This window comes from Macaca fascicularis, chromosome 7, assembly GCF_037993035.2.
Source record: "Macaca fascicularis isolate 582-1 chromosome 7, T2T-MFA8v1.1".
NCBI classification, from domain to species: Eukaryota; Metazoa; Chordata; class Mammalia; order Primates; family Cercopithecidae; genus Macaca; species Macaca fascicularis.
Window position 1 is genome coordinate 5,707,126 of NC_088381.1, and position 6,027 is coordinate 5,713,152.

Here is a 6,027-nt window from a genome sequence, read left to right on the forward strand (position 1 = left end):
TGGAGAGGCAGGATTCAAACCCAGAATTCTGAACCAGTACCCAACAGTCTATCCACAATCTTAACTATTACCCTCTACTGCCCCTTGTGCCCCTTGTCCCCAGGAGCGTGGTCAGCCAAGACTCACATCCCCAGGTGAGTGACAACCACCAGAAGTGGCTGTCTCAGGGACACTGCCATTTGTTTTCCCATTCTTCTTCGCTCCTGCTGGACCACCAGGGCTGTTTCTCTGCCAGTATTCTTTTAACTGTGGGAAAGAAGAGCAGTAATACTCATGGGAACCATCAGCCCCTACAGCCACATCCTCCTTACAGTTTTTACAAAATACTCTATACACCATCTGATTTAATGACACCAACAACTGTACAAGGTGTTGTCACAATCATTTAGTGACTGAGAGGGATTGATATGGATAGGGAAAAAAAAAAGAAGAAGAAAAGAAAAAGGCGATACTGGAACTTTAAAACTCAGTCTTCTGACTCCAAGCTCTGGGGTTTTGCCAAGGATCAGCAGCTGCCAGGGACCAAAACCAGAGGCAGAGGTAGAAAACTAAACATTAAGTAGGCAGGAACTGGTTGCCATGTGGTTTAGTCATACATCCTCACACATCTGTTAGTGTGAAGAACTGCACCAGTACCTGTCAAACTTTTTTTTTTTTTTTTTTTTTTTTTTGAGATGGAGTCTCGCTCTGTCACCCAGGCTGTAGTGCAGTGGCTGGATCTCAGCTCACTGCAAGCTCTGCCTCCCGGGTTTATGCCATTCTCCTGCCTCCCTAGTAGCTGGGACTACAGCAGGCGCCCGCCACCTCACCCTGCTAGTTTTTTGTATTTCTTAGTAGAGACGGGGTTTCACCGTGTTAGCCAGGATGGTCTCGATCTCCTGACCTCGTGATCCACCCGTCTCGGCCTCCCAAAGTGCAAGGATTACAGGCTTGAGCCCCCGCGCCTGGCCACCTCTCAAACTTTTATATCAATGTGTCCTCGTGGCAGAAGGCAGCCTTTCTGTTAAATCTGGGAATTTATCAGAAAGAGGACAACCCAAACCTCATTTCAGAGAGAAGTCTGGTATACTCTTAGAAACCTATGTGACTGTCATCCCTAAGTACATTAATGTCTTTTCTCTTGATCTCAAGAGAATCAAGGGAACCTGATGCTTCAGAAAGATGTCCCATATTTATCCTGTGGCACTCAAAGTACTGCAGGATGAGGTAATATGAGGAAGATTCAAGCTGTCAAGTTCAGTTTCCCGAGATCTATTCCTCAGAAGATGAGCAAATCTCACTTCAGAGACCACTGACTGAAGGGCAGTCTGGTCCCAGAACCATGGAGAAATAGAATATGAGGTGGAGAACTCAGAAAAAATTGTTAAAATCTCTCTGGAAAGTAGAAAGCTGGGAGAAAACCAAAACAAAACCAATTCTCCCATTGCCACCCAGAGATACTGTCAATGTTTTGCGCTCACGGGGGAAGTGTAGGCTTTTCCCACTGTCAATGTCGATGTTAAGGGAGTGAGGCAGCCTGGAACCTCTTCCTCCTAGGTCCCATAGTCTCCATTCCCCTTCCAGCTGGAAATTTGCGCTATGACCAGAGGAACGAGAAATGGGGTGAGAATGCTTAGGGGACTGGGTCATAAGATCAAAGGCCGGTCTTCCAGTAATGACAGTTTCTAGGTGGATTGTGACATCACCACATTCTACTCCTCCAGGTCGGGGGGAGGGACCACATCAGTAGTGTGTCCAAGTCACTGCTCCACAATGGAGGAGGGAAACACAGGGTTGGGACCCAGGTCCTTAGAGACACCAGTGCAAAGAGCCCACGGAGGGTGACCTTGAGGTAGCAGGAGTGGAGGGCAGAGTCTGCAGCAGGGAGACCCAGGAGTCACCAGCGTCCCAAAGTCCCGTAGTCCCAAAGTCACCCAGGGATGACTGGCAAGGGTGGGGCCTGGGGCTGGGGGACCCAGGTTCTTGGACACGTGAGCCCAAAGAGCCAAGGGAGGTCAAGCTTGGGGCAGCAGGAGATGAGGGCCCATTAATGGAGTGTGGAGCCCCAGGAGTCACCCGCCCAAAGTCACCCTGGGGTGACTGCCGAGGGCAGGGACAGGGCTGCTTGCTGAAAGGGTGGGGCTGACTGACAAAACTTTGGTGGGGGTAGCCCAGAGGCACTGGGGTGGGGGACTCAGTCTGGTGTGCCTCAGAAGTGGTATGGACTCTGGCAGGAGTCTTGTCATCGGAGGGCATCTGTGATTGGGTTGGGGGGCCATGACCTAGTGTGTTTTTACCTTTTTCTTGGCTGCTGCCAATTTGCTCTCTCGAATTTCTCCTGCCATAGCAGGGTGGGGAGGGAGGCGGGGTTGGGGCCACATCAGCAAAATCCCAGCGAGCACTGATCAACACCTCCAGTCACCAACCAGGTTGCTGTGCGACTGAGCCAGAGGAGGCGTAACCAGGGCCCCAGTAGAATGCGGAATAGGGGTGTGGCCTTAATGCTCCAAGCCCATTGGTCAATGAGAAAGATGAAAGGGAAAGGGGGTGTGGCCAGACAGCAACATGGCCAGAGGGACCTGTGGCTCACAAGGAAATCTGCCCACGCAACCGCTGTCCCCACCCAGTCTAAGACGGGGAGAGGCCACCCACTCTGGGAGAGGGGAGGGGCTGGCTTTTGCTTTAAAAGCTTTAAAACTTTAAAAAATATATGTGTGTGTACTTTATATGTGTGTTTTTCAGTTTTTGTGTATGTATCTGTTCCTCCAGAGTTATCTTCATGACCCAGCTTCTATTCAAGGTCTATGATTTTGGCCTATATTTTTCATACAGCACAAAAATTACAAGTATTACGTTAACTGAGATACAGATCATATAAAAATGGAAAATCCATAGCATGCTTGATGGTTAATGAAGCAGACTATATTATTCAACATTCCAATAAGATAAAATAATCACAATGGTTTCTCTCGTTTGGAAAAATGTTTCTCTTATTCTTCTATGTTATTGTTAAGATTTTTTTTTTCTTAAACAAAAGACATGCTTAATATCTGTAAAAACCAAAGCTTTTGGGCCAGGGGCGGTGTCTCATGCCTGTAATTCCAGCACTTTGGGAGCCTGAGGCAGGCGGATCAGGAGGTCAGGAGATTGAGACCATCCTGGCTAACACGGTGAAAACCCATCTCTACTAAAAGTACAAACAATTAGCCGGGCATGGTAGTGGGTGCCTGTAGTCCCAGCTACTTGGGAGGATGAGGCAGGAGAATGGTGTGAACCCAGGAGGCAGAGCTTGTAGTGAGCCAAGGTCGTTCCACTGCACTCTAGCCTAGGCTACAGGGCAAGACTCCATCTCAAAACAAACAAACAAAACAAAACAAGGAACTTCTATTTCTCTCACTTTCTAATATTATTTTAATACGTCCTCCAGGGATTTCACTAACACATATTTTAGACCTCATTCTGATCTCCCTTTCCCTGCCAAGCCCACCAACTTCTGCCCTATCAACTATCCTCATGTCTCTCTGTGTAACATACTGATTTACTTTTTGCAGAGAATCATCTAACCAATTAATTATTTCTTCTCATGTCTAATCCATCCACTGAGTCTCTTATTTCAACAATTACATTTTTAATTTTATTGTATTCAGAGAGAGTGTCTCACTCTGTCACCCAGGCTAGAGTGCAGTGGCACGAACCTGCAGCCTTGGCCTCCTGGGCTCAAGTGATCCTCCCACCTCAGTCTCCTGAGTAGCTGGGATTATAGGCAGGTGCCCCACACCCAGCTAATTTTTTTTTTTGGTGGTGGTGGTGGGGTATTTTTTGTAGAAATGAGTTCTTAGCATGTTGCCCAGGCTTGTCTCCAACTCCTGGGTTCATGCCATCCTCCCACCTCAGCCTCCCAAAAAGTGCTGGGATTTCAGGTGTGTGTGTCACCATACCCAGCTATGTATTTTATTTCTGTAAGTTCTACTTCATCCATTTTCCTTTCAGGTCTTCCTCATCATTTCTGGTGGTCTTACTGCTTGCTTAATTTTATGAATGAATTTGTATATATTTTTATATATATATTAGATTTCACATGTAACTATTTTCCCACAATTTTAATATTTGAAGTTTGTGTTCTGTATCTGATAATTCCAAAAACTACAGTCTTTGGGAAATATATTATTCATTATTTTTAACAATTCTCAAACATGTTGGGTTGACTACTTGAATGTTATGATTTATCTGAATTCATAGTTGCCTGCTTTTAATCTTTGACAACCTATAGGCTTCAGTTAGAGAAAACTTCCCTCAAAAAGTGTCGGTGTCTGCTTTTGATGAGAGCTGTGGATACAACTAACATAAGCCCACTTTACCACCATGCATAATGCTGACATTCTCTTAGATTCTCTAGGAAAATCTCAGGATTACACAAGGTTTTCAAATTTGCCTCCCCATACTTACTCATTTATACACAGGAGACTAGACTGCTTAGTATTGTTGGTGACTCCCTTCCTCCTACCCTGGAAAAAACAAAACAGATCTCTCATCTGAATGTGATCACAGACTAGGAAATTCTGAAGGTGAATAACTGGAGGCTGTGGGCAGCAGGGAAAGACAGATGTCTTTGAAACAGAAATATGTCCTGACCACAGAAATAGGTCAGAAGCTGCCCTGAAGGCTGTGTGCTCCAGCATTTCACTATTTAGCTCAACAATCAGTCCCTCCATAAAAGTGAACAGAAGCTTCTTAGAGCACCATGTGGCCTTTATACCAAAAATTATTGCTAAAAGTCATGGTCATGGTAAAAAAGCTATGGCTTTGGAAGACTTTCTCGGTAATGTCCTAGAATTAAGGTTACAGCCTGCATTTCATGTTAACTGAACAGAAAACCGGCCTGAACAACATCCTTCTGTCCCATGGCGTGCTCTCAGCTCCTCTCGGTTGGGCCTTGGGCAGCCAGACTGTCTGGTTTTAATCTTTGCTCTGCTGCCTGTGACCTTGAATAAGTTACCTACCTTCAGTTACCTCATCTACAAGATGCAGATATTAGTAATACCCTCTTTTTAAGTTATTAAGAGGATTGAAAGAATTAATAAAAAGTAAAAATTAAAAAGACTTGGTAAGCATAGGCACAGAGGGGAAAAAAAAGTAAAAATCAATCCATAAATAAAAAGACTAGTGCCTAGCACGTAAAAGTTCATCAGGAATTAATTCCATAATATGAACTCAATTTTGCAAAACTTCAAAGTACATATAACTTTTAACTTACTAGGGTATACATACCAATAATAAATGTACAACTGTCGCCATGTTTGTCTTCAGTAAATATAACAAAGACTAAACAAGCAGGTACTAAATCATTAAGTGATTATCAGTTAGTATCTTCAATTTTCCTATACTTCTGTATTTTCTATAGATCGTCTTTGCAACAAGAAGAAAACAAACCAAATGAAAATGAAATGAATTCTCTCAAAAAGAATTAAATCAAGACAGGAAGAAGGCTCACAAAGTAATACAAAATATATCTTATGGTTTATGTAAAATTCTTAAGAGAAGTACCTTCTTTGCTCCAAGCTGCACTCTGGCTTTGCCTTTGAGTCAGGAGGCATTTCTTTGAACAATGACCAATTATTGAGTAGGCACTGCTTCAGCCCTACAGGAAGAACAAAACATCTCTAGAACACAGCACCATTCCTGATTCCCACTTGAGAAGGCCTAACAAGATGGCATATGCCTCAACAGCAGCAGGTCGGTGTTTAAAGTCTGGAGACAAGGGGGAAAAGTAAAATTGGAACGTTTCTAGAATCTCACAAAAAGCAACAAACCAATTTTCGAAGTGCCCAACACGAGCAAATTAGAACCTTAAATAATGGTCACTCTTAATGCCTATCCTGGCATAGATTCAGCACCAAGTACAATCTCATTTTTCTGGTTTACCTTTTTCATCCTTGAAAGTAGGAGTTATGAAAAAAAAAACACTAAAATTTCTTTAAGAGAACCTTCTACTTACAATCTAACTTACATAATCAAAACACTCTATTGAGGGTGAAAATTGGGTATTAT